We start from the raw sequence: 24,022 nt of genomic DNA on the forward strand, positions 1-24,022 counted from the left end.
GGGTGGATCACCTATACTATTGGTCCTCCTAATTGTCAATCATTCTGGTGAATCAATCAAACTTATTCAAAAAGTGGAGAGGGTGGGTCTTATCTAAAATTCGGAAAGATCTTCCACTATACCTTTAAGTTCGTTTACTTAATAATTTTAAGGCAACATGTTTCTTCACTTTTTTCAAGTTAAGTCAACTGATTACTATTTACAGTGCAGTCTACCCTCCAAATGACAAAACGCTTAACCTGAAAAATGCTTAGCATGATTAATGTAGCAAGACAGTGTTGCTAAAAGACTAAATTCAGTATAAAACTTATTTTCTAATAGTTGTTGATTGAAGGTAGATCCTCTTGTTTCCCACAAGGTGTCACTCTAAACACAATCTATTAAGTAGCGGGAATAAGTGGGAAGAAAATCATTACCATGGCAACATAACAGCCCACTCATAGTGAGTAGGTCCCTCTGAATATTGCTTCAGTAAGAAATCAAATGAGAGACGCTTTCCTGGTTCTGATGGCTGACGGCCGCCGGTTGAGATTCATCATTGTCAGGCCTCTCTGCGGCTTTGTGTTTGCACCTGTCAGTTTCACAACATCAATGCTGCGGATGAAAGTCTTATTTTATTTCATGATCTGATGCCTTTACATATGATATTTATAGAACACTACTCATGTTATGTTATGAAAAGTGTTTGCAGCTGTGAGAGTGGTTATGTGAAATTGCAGTGTGAAGTGTTTAAGTACGTATGCATGTATGAATTAGCCTAATCATGAAGTGTTTAATGTATCTATATATGATTTTATAATTATGTGTTTATTGTGGATGACTGTGTAAACGTCTGATATGCTATAAATTAATCTGCATTTTAGATGTACTCTAAAACACTGCTTGATAAAGACGTCTCGTCTTTGTTGAGTTAATAAAATGAGGCTTGCAACATTTCAGCACTGAATTGAAGCAGAGAAACGGTGAGGCCATTTATTTTCCTGATATCTGAGCACTGTATTCATCATGTTTGATTTATTTCTCTTCAGATGTAAAGGTACAAAAGAAAAAGCTGGAAGCAAACGGGATGTGATGGAACCGCGGTACAGGTTTAGTCACCATCATTAGCATGTTTCCTCTTCCCATTGACCTCTCACACTGCCTGATGGATGTTTGCTGTAGGCCTCAGCCCCATAATAATGATGTACGACTGTGTTCAACATCACTTTGATAGCCTGTGATAATCTGTCCCTTCTATAATGGCAGTTAGTAAAGTGTCGCTCATTAAATCCGTGCTCCTCTGCCGTGCTGATCAGATCCTGAAATAAGCCCTGGACCCACGCATTCTCCTTAGTATGATTGTGCCACCCACATCCAGCCCAGCGTTCGCTCCTTTCTCAGAGAAATCAGTGTGTTCTGCTGAGGCTGGTCCACTGAGAGCTGAGCATTTAAATATCACACAACATTTGACTCAAACATCAAACAGCAGGGTCACTTATCTACATGTCACATGACGGTCACCAAGCACAAATTTCAGATGAAAACAATATGCCACGACTTCAAAGTGCACCATTAAAATCAATGCACGAAAACAAAGTTTCACATCATATACGGCAAGCCAAATCTGGTGTTAAATTAGTGAATGAGCTCTGAGATTTCTTTTTCAACACTTTAATCTAGATTTTGATCTGTGTCTGAGACACTGATTTAACAGAATAATAGTAAGTCTAAAACATAGACATGCTTTGACAAGTATACAGTAATTAGGTTATAAGCCCAGGCTTCGCACAGTCAATGGCCCTAAAATTAGATGGGTGAATCACTGGCTGTACACCAATTTGCAAATTCTACTAAATATTAAAAGCATGGACATCATTGGCGATAGTACACACTTGTGAGTTTGTATTAAGACATGTGAATATTAAGACACAGTCCCAGTGTTTGTTATTGTTAACTAAAATAAAAATAAATGTTTTCAGAGTAATTGAAATAATGCTAAAATATATCTGAATTAGATGAAAGCCGTAAAGGGGTCCTATTGTGTTTTTTTACACATTCAACTTTTAGTGTGTTGCTGTTTCAGCATGAAAAAGGTCTGCAAAGTTACAAAGCACAAAGTCACTCCAGCGGGAGTTTTTCTCTAAATCAGTGTCACTGTTTCTGAACTCCCTGAAACGCCTCTATTGAGTTTTCTTCCATGAACGAACACGTCACAGTATTCCTCATTTAAATAATTCCCGCTCAAGGCATACGCAAAATAAAGGGACGGGGCCTGATTGAGTTAGCAGTGTGTTGAAAGTCATGGGGTGCTTCTCATTTCTTATTTGTGCATCCTCGTTTCCTTTCCTGGCGTCTCAGCTCCACCCCTGTAGGATACGAGGGAAGGACGCAAGGAAAGAAAAGGAGGACGGAGGAGTCGAATGAAAGCTTTTTTATACATTGGAATACTTGATCACTCGAGCGTCACTTCACAGCGTCATCAGCAGCGCTCAAATGATCTGCCCTTATGTTGTATTAGTTTGGTTATTTAAGAAATTCATAATAAATAATAATAAAGCAAGATACCCTGTTGAAATATGTGAGATGTGTGGTTTATTTACACTGCAAAGGTAAAGTATAAATTAAAATGATTGTGACAGATGTGAAGGGGGAGGAGAATTTATACATGCGTCTCACGTTTAGTCGATAAAACACTTCTGCAAAGGAGACACCTGTGTATCCTCGCTCATGACTCCTCTGGAAGCTGCTCACTCCTCGATCCTCAATGTCCTTCAAGATGGCTGAGCTCGATCGGTTTCCAGGTCATAGGTATGGTGACCTACCTTTGCGTTGTACTGCACAGTATTTTCACCCCTTGTCCCGCACGTCGCATATTGAGAAAATGTCCCGCATTTTCTTCAGTCTGTTGGTTTTTAATTATCATATTAAGAAAACATGCATGCGTTCTTTTGCCTTTGTAAGAAAGCATTTTATTTATTCTTTTTGCGGCGTAGTTTTTCATCTTTAACAGCGCTTCGTCAGAAGTACAAATACAGCAGCCGTTTTTAAATCCTATCCAATGGTTGAAAAGAAAGGAGTAAACACCGTCACTAGTAGGTTGTGATGGCTGTCAATCAAAATTTGAAGCGGTGATTCGTTCCATGTGTTCCCTGTCAGAAAACAAATGGATAATTTGGCAAATTAAAATTTTTCAAGGTGGCATAATGGCAACAAAAAAGAGAAAATGTTCCAAAATAGTTATCTGCATGATGCCTGCTGCCTTTGGGCTCAGTGATGGTGAATTTAAATGACATGTAAAATAAAGACATGTTATGTTACATTGTGACGTAATGGTGTTTTCTGAAAGGGACTAAAGAACAAAGTGTTTTTATCAGCTGAAAGGCAGAATACAAATGTTTTTATCAAGTTAGATAGACATTATATAACAGTTTCAGGTTATGTTTTAGTGTTGGTAACATGTCCCACATTGTCCCACACAAACGTAGTAATCATCCCACATTTGGTTTGTTTGATGGTGGTCACCCTAGTCATTGGATGGAGGAGCGAGGAAATGAGTAGGGGTATTGAGAAGCACCCATGGTTATAGTAAGGGGCGGGACAATTCCCGGTCGACCAATCACAACGCACTGGTCCAGTCAACCAATCAGAGCACATTGCACTTTTCAGAAGGAGGGGCTTCATAGAGACAGGAACTAATCAGGGGTGCGTTTCCCGAAAGCATCGTTAGCCAACTATGGTCGCAAGTTCCCTCGTTACCAATAGAGTTCAATGGACATTGCGATGAACTTGCGACCATAGTTGGCCAACGATGCTTTCAGGAAACGCACCCCAGAGCGTTACTGACAGACTGGAAAGAAATGGAGAATATGTACAAAGTAATGCTTTTTTTGCATATTCAAACATGAAAACCTAGAGCCCCTAAAAATGATGTAATTAATAATACTCATGCATAGGAAAATATGCACATTATGATGCAGTGGACATCTGTACTCATCTGGAGCGGTAGTGATCAGGGAATCAATGAGAGAAATCATAATAATCATTGTGCTAATCTAAATAAGTATTGCACTTAGCAGTGTTTCAATATATCCATGCAGAAATATATACAGTAATACCTGCAGTAGTTCACATATAATAAAAGAAAGTCTATGTCAAAGTCGAGATTGTTTTGGGATCATAATGTCAGGCTATGAAACATAGGGGCAGTCAAGGACTAGTGGTTAGGGAGTTGGACTGGTAACCCAAAGGTTGCTGGTTCGATTCCAGAACCGGTGGGAAATGACTGAGGTGCCCTTGAGCAAGGCACCTAACCCCTAATCGCTCCCCGGGCGCCACACAAAGGCTGCCCGCTGCTCTGGGTGTGTGTATCCACGTTTGCAGTGTGTGTGTGTTAACTACTCGCTACTCTGCTCCTAATGTGTGTGCATTAACTTGGATGGGTTAAATGCAGAGGTCAAATTCCAAGTATGGGTTACCATACTTGGCCGTCACGTGTCACTTTCACTTTTCACTTTTTTTTTTTATAAGCTAAGAAAGAAACCTTTCTAGTCAATTTCACAGGAGAAAACAATTTGTCTTCCGAGGGTCCAAACACTCCCCAAAAGCATGTATTTTATATTCTGTGCTATTTCAAGTCATTTCGTTGCAATTGTTTTTCTCAGGATGCCAAATGGCCTCATTTGAAATCAACTCCTTGTTTCAATATCACTTCATTTCTGCAGCCTCTGAATACAGACCAGCTTCAGTTTCCATCTGACCGTGCCACACAAAGGTTAAAGAGGAAAAGTGGGATTGTGGTGGTGGCGAGTCATTGTGAAGAAAAAGAGGTCCTGACAATCCTCTCCTCGGCACCGGCACGGAGCCTGGGGAACGACTGAAAGGAACGAGTGGGTGGACAGGAGGCAAAAGCTTTGAAATTACACCACATTTGGCTTCTGTAGAGACAAACATATAGCTGAACGCCCTGCACCCAATTATGTCATTGTTTTGTAGAGCCAAATGAAATCATAACACATTTTGTTTGTGACGTGATCATTGGAGAACACTAAATGCATCAGCCAATGAGTGACTTTACATGCTATTCACAGTATAAACAGCCTCTTCTTTAAGCCTATATAAAAATGATTTAATTAAAATGGTAAACAAATTATTAAACTGTTAACGTCGGGATGAAATGGAAGTTGCAATAGTCTTTTCTTCCCTATTGTGACGTATATCTTCACAAGATGAAGTGAAGCTTCTTCTCTCAGAACAAATGTAGGGTGGGACTTGATTTTGTCTGTGGGGAATTGATTGGATGGTGGTGGTTTGCTATTGGTGGATCTCATGTGAGTGACAGGTTGCTCCGCCCTCACGCCAGTAAACACATCATCAGAGAAGAGAAGAGATGTTGCAGCAAGAGGGAGGGGAAGTTGTTTTGATTACGGATAAATAAATCATTTATGATAAATATTGCAATTTTCCATAACGAACAAGAATTGTCAATTTTGATTTAAACGGCATTGAAATATTATTTTATTAAACAAATTCATTATAAATCCTTCCACTAGAAGAAAATAGTTCCTGAAATGTAAGCTAAGTTAATTGTTGTCTTTCATGAGGCCTTGTTGACAATAGCTGGTAAGCAGCTGTTTGTCCGTTACTATTTCAGGAGTTTACATGCACATATAATCAGTAGGCATATTTGGCCCGATGATTGGCTGGATTATCTGAACATGCTCCTCCCAAACTTGTTAAATAAACTTCATACTGTGCATTTTGGCACAGCTGGAATGCTGTATTAGTACGGCACACTAATCCAAACTGAAATCAAAATCTAGTCACACACTCAGTGGGCATGTAAATGGCCCTTTAGACCATTTGCGAAAACATTGCAAACACCAATTAAAGCAGAAATGTGTGATGAGCAACATCCTTGTGTATGAATCACTAACCACTAATCAGCAAACACATATTTTCTATTTATATGGAGACATCTATATATCAGAAGTTTCAAAAACTTTATTTGCAGCAAAATTGCATTTTAATTTGTGGCAATGTTTGGCAAGAATTTGCTGATACACTATCCTTGTGTAAGGGCTGCATTGGCACCATCCTCGCAAGAACTATTACTTTGTGGAAAACATGCAATTCATCTGTGACAGTGTTTGCCAAGAGTTTGCTGTAATACTGGATTCTTGTATAGGTTGGGTTAGGTAGTGAATACCAAACTCCTGTGGCAAACTACTGGCTACACTCTTAAAAGAAAAGGTTCCATGTAGAACCTTATAGGTTCTATATACTGTAGGTTCCATAGAGGTTCTGTCAGGCGCATCATAAATAGAACCTTTTAGAGGTTCCATTATGGGATAATTTTATGGATTAAGTTTTATTTAATTCATTTAGTTTTAATTTTTAATTCAGTTTTACCAATTAAAAAGCTTGTAAACATACTCCCTATATATAAACTTTTTGGCATAAAGGGTTCTTTAAAATTCAGTCAAGAACCCTAGAGTTCTATAGATCTTTTGTAGTGCCGTTCCTTTTCAGCGCTGCACTTATTGTGTTCTGTCTTCCAGTTTGTACTTCCACAGCATGAAGGTAAGATCTTACGGATTTATGAAGAAACCGCTCGTTTTAAAATCTTTTTAACACATTTGTTAATGACATCCGCTTCAAACATTACAGTGCTCATGATAACTTTCGTTAACTCTACAATAAGTAAATCCACTTCACCAGATAATTACTCTTCGACAGCACTGCCATATAAATATACAAAGCTACCACAAAAAACGGAAGTTCAAACACAAAATTCTAAAGATTGCTGAGCGGGTGGTTGCAGGAAGGCAGGTGAAGATGAAGAATAAAGTGCCAATGCGAAGTTTAATGAGGATAATACTGGAAATACATAGGACAGGAAGGGCAACACACTAAGGCCACATTTACATATAGCCGGGTATTTAGAGAAACGAATATTTCCCTCTCTCCGTTTTCAATAATAACATCATGCACAACATCGTTTTCAAAAAAGTTGTTATTTAACCCGCATAAATATGCCGTCGAGCGCCATCATAACTATGCCAAACCTATGGGCGGCAGTGTAGGGAGAAGGATAAAGCCATGCAAGCCAATCAGAATACAACGAATAACACGAGCGACTTCCTAGGGCGCTCACATGACGTTAAGCATTTTTTGGCGAATAATGCGACGTTTGAGAACCTAAAATCACGTTTCTCCCAGTTGACACGGCAACACATAACCGGTGTTATCAGAAATCTCCACTTTGGCCGGAGTTTTCGGTGATAAAAACGGGGTTTTCATGTAAATGAGAGGCCAAACCGCAGGGAATTATCTGCGTCTTCCCTTCATGTAAACGGGGCCTAAATGCAACGTAGCTCAAATCAGGGCTGCGTTCAGCCCCGACAAAACGTTGCACAACGTTTTTTAAACAGAAACGGTGATGCGTTGAACACACTGTTCTGATGACGCAAGAGTTGCAACTATGGAAGCTGAGAAGGCCATTCTTTGTGTTCTTTGTGAATAATTTTCTGAGCCTGACGAAGTCGGTATAAATATGTGTTTAATACTACAAAATATGCCCAATGTTACAGTTACTGCACTTGCCGCCCAGAACAAAAGAGAACAGCCCAATCGAGATTGCTGAAACTGAAATGGAAATCTTACCTAATTCATACTAAAACACATCTATTTAGCCTCACATACTGACTTTATTTGTAGTTCATACTGTTTTAATACCCTGTATTTTCTTTCTCATTTTTAGGAAAATCACTTAATTACCATTGTTTATTTCTATACCAAATGTCATACACTTGCAATGAAGCTAAAAATATAAACAACTACATCATTATGTTTATATCCTATATTTTTACAATAAAACTTACGACAAACATGTCTTCTAATATCCTCAGTTATTGTGTACCGAGCTGCATCGAACTAAATTAAATGTAAATTACTTTCCTTGAACCCATTGTGCGAGTTCACTTTAATACCGCGTGCTTTATATACATGTTGCTGCTGATTGGACTGCAGTTCTGACACACCCACCAAACAAGAGAAAACGTATCTCAAACCCCGTTGCACACCGGTGCACGCCGTTTCCAGGAAACATGACGTTCAACCCGGAAACCGTAGCAAAACGTTGTGCATCGTTTTGAACTTGAACGTGCCCCAGGAGTGCAGGAGAAGGAAAAACTTAACTAGTGAACACAAATGAGGATGATTAATTACACACAGCTGACACCTATGAACTAATAATGACAGTGACTGAGGAGACAGATGAGTGAATCTGAACAAGGAAACACATGACAATGAACAAACTGAAAGTCCATGATGAAGTCCATAAACATAATGGTGACAGGCGCATAATGTCTGAACCTTTTTTTTCTATTCCTTTTAATGATTTTGGTTCCTTAGCAGTCTCATTAACAACATTTGTTAGAACATTAAAGAAAAATTCAATCAATTGGCAAAGTTTTTTTAATAATAAACAAATTCTCAAAAAAGTGTTATCAAAAAACTTCAGTCTTTTTTGGCTTGCTTTTAAATAAATAATAAAAAAAAACTATAATTGGCATTATCTGTGAAACAATGCTACAAAGACAACAGTTCATTCATTAATTTTTTATAAAGTCTACATACTGACAAAATGCATGATATCTTTAACTACATGTTGTCATATGAAAAAGCAGTCTACTCTACTCCACTGATGCGAGTCTAATTAGTTGAAAGCTGTACATCTTTGATTCGCTAATAATTACCGGCTCATTAGAGTCATTTGTTTGTGAGCCTTACATCACTGGTTGAGCTGTAGATTTTTGATTTATTTAAAAAAATAAAAAGAACCTGAATAAGAACTGGCTCTCAGTTTCTAATCGACTGCCATTTCCACAATTTTAGCAGCAAGGTTCACCTGACTCTACACAGGAGAATGGAAGGGTTTGTAGAAACTGTTTTCTGCTTGATTTGAAACTTTATCCACCATGCTTAGAGGATTTTAACGATCTAATCGATTTATCTTGTAATTGGTTTTGTAAATAAATGCATCTGCCAAGAGTTTAATTGCAAACGTACATTAATTTACCATGATAAAGCAACTCTCTTGCACAACCTTTGCCAACTAATTATCAAAAAGCATTTGACAGTTCGTCTTTTTCTACTTTTCACAATGTGCTTCCTTACCGGCATGATGTGTTTCCTGCCAATATGCATCTTATGCCTAGTTTATTTTGGAAAGTAAAGGTAAAGGTTGGTTCTTTTCTGTTGCCTCTTGTCCCTCTTTCTGGAGCAGTTCCCTGGGGCAATTACAAAAGAAGCCAGCAGAGGGGCTTTGTCATATTGAATTTGCAATGAAATCAGTCAATTTAAAAAGGTGCCTGTTGTCTTAAAAAGGCTTTGCTCTTTTCTCTGCTTTTACTCCCAATTACCTGAGCAGCATTCCACAGCATGAGTAATGGGATGCAAAGTGGTCCGTCTGCCTCGGACACACACACACACACACGGACACACACACACACACACACACGCACACACACACAAACCCATTCATGCCTGAAAAAACAAACAAATAAATACACAGTGCATCATGTATTCCTCTCTTGCTTTTTTAAAAGTGAATTTCCATGTCTTGATGTAATCAGCCGATGTTGCACAAACACTGCCAAAGCTCTTTGATTACTGCAGTACATTTTGTTTTAGCTGACTGATTAAATGCCCGTATATCCTGACTTTGCTCCACAGCCTCTGGGAGTTTTTCAGGATTAACAGGGTCATTCCTTTTATGCAGCACCTTCAGAACTTTGTAAATAAAAATGCTTGTGTTGTTTTTTACGGATGTATAGTATCTGGTCAAGCTCAGACACTTGAACTTTATCAATCAGAACTTGATTTATCATACATCAGCAATCATGTTTTCGAATGTTTATCTCCTCTAATGACTATTCCCTATACTGCCAGATGGAAACCTCAGGAAGTAGACACGGATACGGATACGGATACGGATGTGACCCCCTGGGTCGGTCTTATATCAGACGCACGGAGGTCATTCATCACACCTTGCTCCTCATCATAACGCTTATCAGCCGATGCCACCCGCAATGCAATATCCTGCTCTGCTGATATTATCCAGCTCAGTGCTGCATACGTGTATTCATTTCAAGAGAGTTATGCTGTCTTTATGACGGGAACAAGCCATGTGGAGTTTTAATAACAGGCAAGTATGCACATATGCACTCATTACTACTTTTTTCTTTGAATAAAATTTCCATTTCTTCATCTTGGGCAGAAATTAAACTGTTTTCTTTTGTTCTTTTTTCAAAGATCACGTTGCCATTGACTGTCTTTCTACACAGTGCATGGATATAAATAGACTCTGTAAATGAGGATTGTTTCATAAATTGTTCATGCTTTCCCAGATTCATGTTGGTTCTCCAGTCATTTGGTCCACCAGCTGATTGTCTCCATGTCTCAGATCTTACCTGCTATAATTAGAACAATGCCAGAATGCTTGAATCAACATCTGGCCACAGCTGTCACTGATCTCAGATCAGAGGAACTTCAGACTTTGTGAAATGCTAACTAAACGGAGTCCTGCTAAAGCCTGCAGTAATTTGGCTCCGTGCCTGTGTGTGAAGGATCTATAGCTGCTTTCTGCTGCTCTCTTCTGTCTGGACACAAAGCACAAATTATACACATGTATTCACTATTCACTTATCTTGCAATGTGGAAGTAGACTAAGCTATTTTCTGTAAATGTGCAAAACTTCCGATTCATTAGCTGTTATATAGATAAATACTATAGAAAAAAACTATTTGTGCTACAACCACATTTGCACATTCAAGTTACAAATCCCCCTTTCCTGCTTTTATGTTGCAAATAAGGTGGATAGCATAGGCCTATTTTTCACAATTATGGCCATAACACGCTCCTTTTAGCACTGATCTATAGAAATCTAATTTATTAATATGATCAGTGCTTTTTAGTGTGATGTTGCTTTTATACAGAAGCTCAATTGATAAGTAGGCTATGTAAAAAAGCCAATGATTTTTTTCAAAAGACTTCTGTGCATGGAAGAATACTTTCTTATGGTACAGCAGTGCATGTACCGCTATTCTGCTCATTTTGAGGACGAAATCCAGTCGTTTCAATGGGAATCCATGGAAATGGGGATTTGGCATTGGGTTCAGTTGGTCATGTGAAAACGCCATCATCTAGATCACCAACAGAAAGCTGCTTTGTTTGAAAGTGACCGTTAGCTGTACTTCATACATTGCAAAACTAAGACAATTTAGCTTTTTTGCCCGTGAACTTTCAGTAATGAGACCGCATCTTTACGCAGCGGATTCATGATTTAGGATATAAAATTGTGCGATAGGCCTATTGCTTTTAAGTTTAACACTAGGTGACTAAGGTTATTGCAAGTTACTTCGTTTTGCTCCGTTAACGAAAGTAGTCACAAACAAAACCACAGCAGAACCATGCAGTTGTTTTTCCGTCCTGAAAGATTGTTGTTTGAGTGAATAATTCATTCATTAATACAGTAACTTGTTTTCTTGCTGAATGAATCCTTGTTTTTGAACGAATCGGTTGAGTGAATGATTAAATGACTCACTCATAAAAGACAGTCGCCTGTTTCGTTCCTGAATGAATCCTCGTTTTTTAAAGAATCGTTTGAATGAATGATTAATAATTGAGTCATAAAAGCGTTCATTTGCCGCAACATACTGGTGTGAGGTTGTAAAAAGCCTCAGTGCTGATGAACTGTTATATAAGCACTTTGAACATTGGTTAACCTGCAAGGAAATAATTACAAATTATATTTAAAGAAAACAATTTTAAGACCATTAAGAATTTTGCATTGTGATATTATTTATGAAAGTTAACTGACATCATAATTTTATCCCAACTAGTTTTAATACACATACGGTAAACAAAATATATTTTCATTGCCACAACATGAAAAAACAAATTTTCATCCGCCCATCTGTTCTTCCCAAATACTTATCTCCCATTTAATGATGTATGACAGAAATGTTGCCATATTGCACTACATGAACCATGAAATATCCCATTAGGTCAGTGTTTTGTAAACTAAAACTGGATTTATTAAATCCTTCATGAATTGTTCTCTAATGACCACAGCAGTGTGATTATCTTCTGGTCTGAAAGGCCACAGGAAGACTAAATGTCCTACTCACCTGCTTGGCTCTCTAAAAGCTGCATGTGGGTTCGATTTGATTCCTGCCAACTGAACCATGAACTAATCTAACCCTTCCTGACAGGTTCAGTATGGGCAAACACAATCTCATTGGTTAGTAAAGTGTGTGTGCGTGTATTTTTGTGCTTTCACACATGAATGCTTGCATGCATGAATATTTCCAGGGGTGTTCGTCTATGTTTGTCAATTATCTCTAGTTGAATTTTGTTACCCTTTCATTGCTCAGTAGATGACTTTGTCTCGGATGATTCTACAATTTCTTAAGTGAAAAAGGCAACTGAGACAACTGTTGACATACAGTAAGATTAAATGTAGAACTATAAAATTTATGTGTAAACACTATAAAAAATAAATGTTCTTTTTTAGCATTGATGGTTCCATAAAAAAAAGAAATAAAAAAAAAAAGAATATATATATATATATATATATATATATATTAAAGGGGTGGTTGATTATGATTTCACTTTTCAAACTTTAGTTGGTGTGTAATGTTGCTGTTTGAGCATAAACAACATCTGCAAAGTTACAATGCTCAAAGTTCAAAGCAAAGGGAGAAATTTGCTTTTAAAGAAATTGCTTTTTAAGGACTACAACAAACGGCTGGTAGGGACATCACCAACCCTAAAATTTACATAAACCCCGCCCCCGGAACACGAATTATAGATGATCAAGATAGAATATGCTAATCAATGACTAGAAGATAACTACACGTAAGCTACATAAATTCATCAACTAAACATTCAGAAATGTTGTCTACATGTTGTCACTTCTTTTTGAGTTTCTCCATCATTCTGACTCATGTTTGAACATAAAAGGCTAAACGTTTTTTTAATTTTCAATGCATGTCTGTGTGAGTGCAAGCTGTTGTAGCTCCGCCCTCTGTGACGGGAACAGCAGTTCATTTGCATTTAAAGGGACAGACACAAAAACGGTGCGTTTTTGCTCACCCTCAAAAATTGACAACTTTAACATGCAATATAAAAATATCTGTGGGGTATTTTGAGCTAAAACTTCACATACACACTCTGGGGACATCAGAGATTTATTTTACATCTTGTGAAAAGGGCATTATACCACCCCTGAAAGATTAAATGGAAAATGGTTCTGAGGCATCACTATGAAAACCCCCTTTTGGACCCTTTATTTTTTCATTGTGAACTTTTTATTTATTTTTTAAATGGGCTCACAATCGCAGACACAGAAACAGGGAAATATTTCTGTCAGGTACGAGCTGTCTACACGTCTGTGTATCGGTGGTTAATCAGTTTCGGCATGAGAGCAGCAAACAGCGGTTGGTCCCCACGTTTATTTTGACTCAATCAAAACTAATCAGCTTTCATGCTATCTCCTCCAGTTTCATATTCCTCTGCTTTGACAGTTAGGTGATAACTTCCCAATAGTTTATGCTGGTGTGTGGGTGTGTTAATCTATTTTTGTTTATTTGGATTCCCCAACAGCTGTCAGAGCTGTGGACGCTTGACTTCTTGCTGTGTGTGTGTGTGTGTGTCCCTGTCTGTTTTCATTTTGTATTTTTGCTCATGGGATTCCTTCGGCCATCTTGTCTGGCTCTCGCTGACAGTTCTAAAAAGAGGGAGGCAGGAATCCCTCATCCATGATTTTAACATCTGTTCCTGATTCTGTGCCACCCTGCACAGGTTACACACAAATCTGCTTTCCAGGCTGCAAGGCTTCTCCAACTCCTTGTCAGTTTTACAGCTGACTGTCTCATTAAACATAAAAAAAATTTTTGGTTTGAGGATTTGGTTATTAATTATTTTAATTTGGAATAGTAACTAAAGCTGCAATCCACACGAGGCAACGAGTCTCGGTGACTTCACTATGGTTGAAATCCAAATTGGTTGCATTTACTTTCTTCAAGCATGTTCTTGTGCATGATTAATCAGTGCACATTATTCAAAATAATTAAAATGCGTGTTTGTAATCTTTCATCAAAATGTAGTAATTAGCTTTGCCTCTGAAATGATTTACCTTTTGGCTGTCATCACAACATGCCTTTTTTAATTCCACCCTTCGAGTAAATGAAACACTCGCTTTTCACAATACAATCATTACAATACAAATTATTATATTTATAAATGTATTAATATAATAATTTATGCAAGTACAGCTTGTTAAAGACCCCCTGTGGTGAAAATCAAGTTTTTAATGTTGTATTTGCTTTTTTTTTTTTTTTTTTTAAGACAAAACATGTGCAACATGTATATTATGATAAATGCTTTGATTGTTACATATACATGCAACATTTCAGACATTAATTATAAATGTTAGCTAGATTATGTTCAGTAGGCCTACCTGTCTAACAATTTATGTTTATGCTGAAATATAATTAAATAACGTTTTGTTTTTGTTTTTTTCAAAACATCTAATCGCGTGTTATGATGTGTATTGAGCTGGCTCACATGATTTATGTTTCATGTTTCAGAACTTCCGTTGAGGGAACATTGTGAGCATCATTGTTGCCTGGTTTTCACAGTGCAGTCTGGGACTTTCAGTTCACTTGAAGGCTGCGTGTACTTACATGTACTTCCCTAAGGACTTCCCCTAAGGGGAACCATCACCGCCATTTTGAAGTGCATTCGACTTCATTAAGTGGGCAAGGGAAACTTTATTTGGACAGACCCTCGACCCCTTGATTCTGACAGAGGGAGCGAGTCTACTCATTATGTACACTTTGGCAGATCCATAGACCACAATGCAACATGACTGTGATGTCACAGCAGATCAAGCTCAATTTACCCCCCCACACACAACTTTATAAGAACAAATAATAAATCAGCTCCAATGTGTTCCGCTGGTAGTGGACACTCGTGCAGCGTAAGCAATGACGTACATCTGAGTGCACGTGACGGAGGGAAGTTAGCGAGGGTAGGGCATAAAAAATACTTAAACGCAGCCGAAGGATTTTGCGATTAAGACAGCCCAACCTGATCTTACGGCAATTTGTATGTATTTTACGAGGTGGCTAATCCGTATGAATTTGTATGACCTCACTTGATTGAGCAAAAATCGTATGTATTTTATGAGTTGCCCAATTCGTACAAATTGGTCGTGAGATTGATCGTGTTGGACTGTCCTTAAAATGGCTGATTCCCTTATCAGTGCTCTACTGAACTAGGGAGGTGATTGAGAAAATGTAACCAATTTCCATTTCTGTGTAATGTTTACTAAAGTTGACCAAGTGGATCAGGTAGTGGTGTGAGTGTATGTGAGTAGAGGCGGGGACTAATTTGCATATTCAGAACTCATTTGCATTCTTCAGCATATATTAAATGAAACAAGAGTAGAGAGTAACATTCAAGCTATTTTAAGGCATGAAGAAATTATTTCCACAGGAAAAATATATATTTAGTTTTATATTTTATACTAAAATATTATTTTAGTTTTAAGGGATACAATTAAGACTCTTAAAGGACAAGTTCGGTATTTTACACTTAAAGCCCTGTTTACAGATCGTTGCCCTGTACAAAGACGTGAAACTCACCGAGTGGTCAGGGGTGTTCACTGATATGATCACACAAAAATCGCTGCAAAAGATGCTTTCTAACAGGATTTATCGTAGTTTTTGTCCAACTCCATTGACTTGTTTTGGATGTGCTGTGAGGTACGGTATTACTCCGCCGCCGGAAACTGGACTGGAGTGTCTATTATTCAAGCTCTCAACGGAAGAATGTACGGGTGTGAGGCGTTTGGAAAAATAGGTCCACAGTTTTACAACGAATGGTAAAACACCTGTTGAAAAGCATATTTTGCAGCGATTTTTGTGTGAGCATATCAGTGAACACCCCTGACCACTCGGTGAGTTTCACGTCTTTGTAAACGAAAGTTTAATGCGTTTTAGGAAGGATTGTTCCAGTGCCCATAGGCAGCCATTCTGTAGGTGGGGGGGGAAAGCGAAAGAAACCTAAAATTCTCGGGACAGCAGCATGTGTCCAAATTTAAATCTTAACCATTCTATTTCATCAGAAACGATCTGTAAACAAGGCTTTAAGTGTAAAATACCGAACTTGTCCTTTAAGGTTATAGGATGGATTCGATTGTTGTAATTTTATTTCCAGTTTGAAATATGTAAATTGTGCTTCTTTAAACTAACTAACAAAAAAATAATAATTAACAAGTAACTCAATAAAACAAACCAACCAACCAACAAACAAATAAATAAATATCATGTCATTATACTTTGTATTATTGCATAAAGTTATAGGAATTTGAACAATGCTACGTATGAGCAGTAATAATAGGTATGCATGCCTTAACAAGTCACCTCTAAACCACTCTTCTACCAAATAATACAGATCATTATTCCAACAATAGACTGTGTTTACATGCAGTTGCCAGGCAACATAGTCACATGTCTTTACATGTTGGTTATCACTTGGCTTGTGCATTCAGATGTTGTTTTATAAATATACTTTCTATGTTTAGAACAATAAATATAGAAACCATATGGCTGGATGCAATTACACTTCATTAATTATATTTACAGATTATATTGGTGAAAAGCCACTGCACTCACTGACCCCGTCACGTTCCTCTCAGATCTGCTGTCTTCCCGCATTGAGATGTGGGCACTTTAGCTCTGGTGTTGGCATGGCAACTGCTTGGCTTGTCAGAATGATAAGCTTTTTATAACCACAAGTTTACCAACTACTGCTCTTTTATCTCTCGAGACCATCGTGAAGAGAATACTTACACACTGGGAAAACAATTCAAGCTCATGTCGAACCTTGAGTGCTTTTCATGCGAATAGGAGCATCCTTCAAGTTTTAGAGCAACAAGTTAAGAAATAAACAATAACTGAAGTGGCAAGTCTAACTTAAAAAAGTTTAATTTATTTATTTAAAAAAAAATTATTTTAGAGTTTGGTGGTGCATGCTGAGGCATATACATCTTTAGCCCTATTCGCACGGGATTAGTATTACCTAGGGACCTCCGGTAATTTGTAATAATCGCAGAGGTCGTCTGTGATTTTTATCCCGTGCGAATCTGCCATGTCTGTAAAAATGTCTGTAAAATTTCCCCCAAAAATTACCTACCGTATTTCGGCCAACACAGGGGTCCTCTGATAATACCAGTCCCGTGCGAATCCCCATGTCTGTGATTTGGGCTGTTTTTCTGTGAGCCTATCGTTTTCTAAAGAACGTAATAACCATTATGGGCCGTTTAACAGTCCATTTTACGTCTGTATTAAAACTATATTAACAATAAAATCTCTCGATATGCTCTACTCCAATCCGATTATAGTTTTTCTCCAATAAAAACTATGAAGTGCTGCAAAAGAGAAAACAAACTACTACTACGGACGTGATCCGGAAGCTCAACTCGGACCGTTGTCATGGAAACGTCAAATTAGGTATTTTGGCGCAACATGGAAGCTCTTTTGGAAAGTTTGGACGTTTTTTGTGGTAGTGTAACTTCTGTATCGTGGAGCATTTCTTTGTCTCACACGGCCTCTAAAGACGTCCATCCTGTAAGTATCTCAAGAAATCAAAGTGTGAAAGAGTAAAAATGATATAAAATGAAATAAACCAAATAAAATGAATAGAAAAACAAGCCTATCGCGACGTTTCGGTATTCATAATACCTTCTTCAGGCAGGCTTGTTGTAAATATGGACAAAGAATAAAAGAAAAAGAAGATATATATTTATACAATAATATGATATTCTATAATATATATATAATATATTTCTCTAATAAATTGGTTTTAAATAAGTTATTTTTTTGAATTGCAATACTGCAGCGCGATCTTCGTTTCAGCACGTTCAGCTAGTGAAGTGTGAATGGGTGGGCGCACGCTGTAAAGTCCGTAAACTCGAGGGAATTACGAACATTTATTTGCTCGTGTGAATGAGCCACCAAAAACACAGACGTCAGGGGGTAATTTCTTAATTACAGAGGTCCAGGGGTAATACTAATCCCGTGCGAATAGGGCTTTTAATACCTTTTCTCATTCTGTACATATACCTCATGCAGCCTGCCAAGAAAAGGTTAAAAGTGCAGTAAGCGATCTCTGAGAACACTGTTGATATTTGACATCAACCCAAACAAACACGCCCCTCCCTTCATTGCTCCGCCCCAAAAGTACATGAACATGCAACGCAAGAGTAGATGTCTCTTTATCATAGCTGAAGCAAAGCAATATAACACTTCACAAAAAAATAAAGTGGAGATGAGCAACTGACAGTGAAAACCAAAAATGAACATACAGTACACAAGCGTATACAAGCGAGAGTTGGCAGCACACCATATTCCTCTGACCTTTTTTATTTTGTAATGTCTCTCAGCCATCCCTCTTTCTACAGTCTTCAAATCTCCCTATTGCTCACTCACTCTCTCTCCTCCCCCATCATGAGTGGACACGCCCCTTACTGCTGATTGGCACCTTTAAAGGTGCTGTATGTAAGAATGACACCTAGTGGTAGAAATAGGTACTGCAGTCCAAATTCAAAATATCAGAGACCGTTTCACCCCCTCCTCCTCCTCTTCCTCCTCATCCTCCTCCTCCTCAGACTCGACGTTCACATGGGTTGCCAGTTTGAGGACATGCAACAGGAGCGAGCGCAATTGACAACGAAAACCGAGGAGACAGACTGTAAGTTAATAAGTTGATTTATCTGCGTTGTAATATGCTCTCGTTCATAGAGATTTTTAGATGGGTACCGATGCTTTTTAGGTTGTGTGGAATCTGCAATCTCTGACCAGTTTGTTTGCTCGTTTCCATGGCTGCAAAACACTGTGTTTCCTGCCAACTGGCATCCCAGGGTGTCGAAATACTATTGGGTGAACTGGCAGTGGGCAAGATCACACAGACCAAAACAAAACCCGACTGACAACACGGAACGTGTAAAATACTAAGTAAAATAACTGGCTGTAGAAATGTTTTTCAGAGAAACGAGTATGTGAACTTAGTATTTTTATGCTTTAGTAGAGTAAAAAAGTTACGTACAGCACCTTTAAGTGATCAAAATGATCGAATTTTCTTTCTTCTGAATATATTCATTATACTGAATATAAAAGTTATTAAATTGATGTCCATTTTAAATGATATATTGGCATGACATTGAGACTCAAACACTTTTATTCCTTGTTTTGCGGTGTGTACTTTGACCTTAACACCTTTAACCTTATTATTTCTTATTAGGTTCTAATCTTCTTGATTGACGTAAGAGTTGTAACTTTCCCAAGATCCTTCTCAAGGCCTTAGGTGCATGCTGTACGCCAAGCTGTCCTTAAACTCCAGCAAACTCAACCATGACACACACACATTTCTGTGTACTGGAAGTACAGTTTCGCTCTAATGGGTAGGGACACACACATACTATACATAATTAACTACTGTACATCTCTGCCCACACAGTATAAGGCATTTCTTAGAAACAAACAATAAACAACAACATTGTAAGCAATGTATTATATTCAATACAGGGTAGTTGCTGTTTCTTGATATTATACAACAACATATAGCATCCTTAAATGTTTCCAGCCTGAAGTGCTCTTTAAAGCTCACAAAAAGCCTTTATACATCATCTTTCAACAGTGGCATATTTTCTGTGTATGGAGAATGCTGTATGGACACAGAAGCTGGGGGCGTCTGTCCTGCCAGGCCCCGTGATACAGCTCCATATGCCACTGCGCCAGATGCCAAGAACAAAGTCATGGCAGCCCGAGCGCGCTCTAATGCTCTTGTCTGAGGCGGCCTGGTGCCAGAGAGAGGACGAGACAGCTAGAACTAATGAAAAACTAACAAGGACTGAGACTAAACCGTCTAACCGAGAAGCTGAGCTCTGCATGTGTCCTGGAGTCACGTTCTAAAACCGACAACTCACCCCAGTTTCAGCAGAACGTCACAAACAAGACAATAATCTTTCCCTGCATGTGTAAAAAAGCGAAATAAATAAATAAATAAAAATGAAAAATTGTTTACATTTGAAGTTGAGATGTAAATCAAACCAAATTCATGACTTCATAATTGTTCATAATTGTTAATTGCTGTTATTAATAATATCGTTTCCCAGCGCCTCCAAATCCGAGGCCATGGTTCTCAGTCGGAAAAGGGTGGTTTGCCCACTTCAGGTTGGTGGAGAGTTCCTGCCTCAAGTGGAGGAGTTCAAGTATCTCGAGGTCTTGTTCACGAGTGAGGGAAGGATGGAACGGGAGATTGACGGATCGGTGCAGCTTCTGCAGTAATGCGGTCGATGTACCGGTTGTGATGGTGAAGAAGGAGCTGAGCCGTAAGGCGGAGCTCTCGATTTACCGGTCGATCTACGTTCCTACTCTCACCTATGGTCATGAGCTGTGGGCCGAAAGGACAAGATCCCGGATACAGGCGACCGAAAGGACAAGATCCCGGATACAGGCGGCCGAAATGAGCTTTCTCCACAGGGTGGCTGGGCGATCCCTTAGAGATAGGGTGAGAAGCTCGGTCACTCGGGAGGAGCTCAGAGAAGAGCCGCTGCTCCTCCACATCGAGAGGGGTCAGCTGAGGTGGCTCGGGCATCTGTTCCGGATGCCTCCTGGACGCCTTCCCGGGGAGGTGTTCCGGGCGCGTCCCATCGGGAGGAGACCCCGGGGAAGACCTAGGACACGCTGGAGGGATTATGTGTCCCGGCTGGCCTGGGAATGCCTCGGTATCCTCCTGGAAGAGCTAGAGGAAGTGTCTAGGGAGAGGGAAGTCTGGCCTTCTCTGCTTAGACTGCTGCCCCCACGACCCGGCCCCGGATAAGCGGAAGATGATGATGATGATGATGCTATTAATAATAATAAAGCAACAATAATTAAATAAACAATTAGTTATTATTATTAAAAACAACACAGCAACAACATATTTTCGGTTATCTTTGAATTTATTTATTTGAACATAATTGTATTAATTTTAACTTATTTGACTTGCTATACTATAATGATATATGTGTGAGAGAAAATAATCTGAATAAACAGCTGAATGGCTGGCAAAGGAGAAAGATGCTTTTTAGGATTATTTTCTTTTTATGATTTATAATTGGCTTAATAATAATAATAATAATAATAATAATAATAATAATTATAATTATTATTATTAAATGTATTTTGAATTGTCAGAATATATGGGTATTTTTGAAAGGCCGGTGAAAGAGAAATATGCTTTAAGTCAGAAGGTGTAGTTACATCATCTGGCAGGATTGCCTATTTGAACAGTGCAAGATGGTGACTGAAGTATAGTGCTGGAAACCTGTTTGGAAACAATCATTAATTCGGTCACACTTTAGGGGCTAATACTTACTTACTTACTTACTTACTAACAACTAACAACTAACAACTACAACTTTTGCCTCAAACTCCTAGTTACTGCTTATAATAGTTAGTAAGGTAATTGTTAAGTTTAGGTATTGGGTGGATTAAGGGGTGTAGAATATGGTCATGCAGAATAAGCCATTAATATGTGCTTTTATAATTACTAATAAACAGCCAAACTCTTAGTGATATGCATGCTAATAAGGAACTAGTTAATAGTGAGAATTGGGCCCTAAACTAAAGTGTTACCATTAATTCTATTTATTGCCACCAGCCACATCATCACTTAGTAAATCAAACACTGTCAGCATCTTCTCTGACTCTCCAGCATCGTACGTGCTTATTCAAGCATTGCTCCCATTGAAAGTGACGCCAATGCACAACCAAAAATAAGACATGACTGAGCCACTTGAACACACCAGGTTTCCTAGCAACAGCAATTAAAGTAGTGCCATTATGTCCGTGGCTTTTTAACTTGCTTTTAAAATACCAGCGTTTGCCAAGACTCCCACCGAAATATCAGCCTCACCGTGGTAGATGACGATATGACCCCTGAAGGATAAAAGCAGCACTTAGAAGCGGGTGGCCTTAAAAGCAATGCCCCACTCATGTTGTTGTCTTTCTTCACTTTGCTCCTGTCACGGGAAGCTTAGCTGCACAAACCAGAAAATCCCCTCTTTCTACCGTTACCAAGGAAACTATTTACTGAGACCCCCCAACCCCCCCACCCACAGTATTCATTCTCGGTTTCCGAATCAAGAAAAGTACTTACGTTTCGGCTTCTACTCTGCGCATAATAAGTCTATTACAAGCACAATGTGTTATCTTTCCTGAAATGCCATGGGGATCGCAGGCCTGTGAGGACTTACCACAAACTGACGCTTTCTTATTGTGTTCCCCGTCCAACTCTCAATTGATTGTAATTGCTGATGTCTAGGATGTGTATTAGCAAAGTCTGTCATGGTTTGAAAAGGTTTAAAGGATTATTGTGAAAAAGCAGCATGAGCTCTAAATGACTGCATTTATTATTTCACCAACAATGAAGCCGTATAATAGTAGTGAATCAACATTTATGAGTACACGCGACTTGTGAATCTATCTGGGTCAGTGCTCAAATCAAGGAAAATGGGTCAAGAGACATCAGAGAGACACACATAGTATATTTATTTGTGCCATGTCCATCATCAGAATGGTGATAACAATAAGAACTGAAAACACACATACTAAATACTAAACACAGACAGAATTAAAGTGTAAAAATGACATAATGATTTAATCTAATCTTATCTCAATAGGATATTTTTGTTAAATACCATAACTAAAGCTTCTGTTCTGATTGTGCTGCGTTCATACCGGATGTAGGCTATGGGTATTTCTGGTTAAAATAACAATTAGTGCTGGAATTCATCTGATGTAAAAAGAAATTAAAAACAACATCGAGGAGTCCGATCTCAGAAACCACTCAGAGTGACCTTTGATATTATATAAATATCAACAAATATTAAATCACAGATGGAACCCATCGTGGAGGACAGAAAAAAAAATCAAACATGCTGCATCCGAAATCGCATACTTCCCCACTAAAATCTTACAAACCCCAAACTTTAGAAGCACAGTGTGTGTGTTGTGTGTAATATACAGTATATATGTATTTAAAGATTTACTCTAAAGGTTAATTCATGACACATATATTTTGAATAGGCATGAAGTGAGAGCTCTACACCAGAAGAATAAAGTGTGCCCACATTTGTCTATGCTCTGCTTTGCTGTCCATAAATAATGTTTTAAATGTGTGCATTCACTCAAGCACCCGCTCGCCTGTGTGTTTGTGTGCAATCTTGCATGATGAGCTGATGTGTATGTGTGACTGTAAGCATGCATGTGCTCACTGCTGCTGCTGTGTGTGTGTTTTATAAATGTATGTGAGGTCAGTGTTATGCACCGAAACTAGACAAGGACACAGGAATCCCATGATCCCCTGCAGGGCCCTTGTCACGCTTGGCTAATGCCTGCAATCGACTGAGCAACCTCCAAACAGCATCTAAGCAACATCTGAACAATGTCCCAGCTGATCTCTCCTCAGGGGCTGAAGTCTGTGCTCACCTCTCCTGTCACTCTGTTTCACTAAGACAATAAACACACCTCGCACAGTATGCTGAACACAACCAAAGGCAAGAGGAAACGTTTCTGCCTCTCAGAAACAAGGGACACAATGAGACATCTGCCTGATGGAAGAGGCTGATGAACTTGAGAAAAACTTTATGAATTATGCATTTACTTCTTGTACTGCACGTGGATGTGTTGTAATTTTTCTTCTGCATGCTGGAAGCTTGTTCCCCACCTTTAGGTAACTGAATTTATATCTCAATATTTCTTACTTTAAACATTCACAATTTATTTATTTTTTTGCTCTAAGGTGTAAACATGCTGGAGAAAAACTTCTTAAAGGTGTCATAAAGACAACACTTATTAAAGATCCTAAATAGAGGCTCAGAATAATGTAAAAAAATACAACTCCAACTTAGGCTACAAGCTTTTATAAG

The sequence above is a fragment of the Abramis brama genome (genome assembly GCF_963993115.1).
Source record: "Abramis brama genome assembly, chromosome: 13".
Lineage (NCBI taxonomy): Eukaryota > Metazoa > Chordata > Actinopteri > Cypriniformes > Leuciscidae > Abramis > Abramis brama.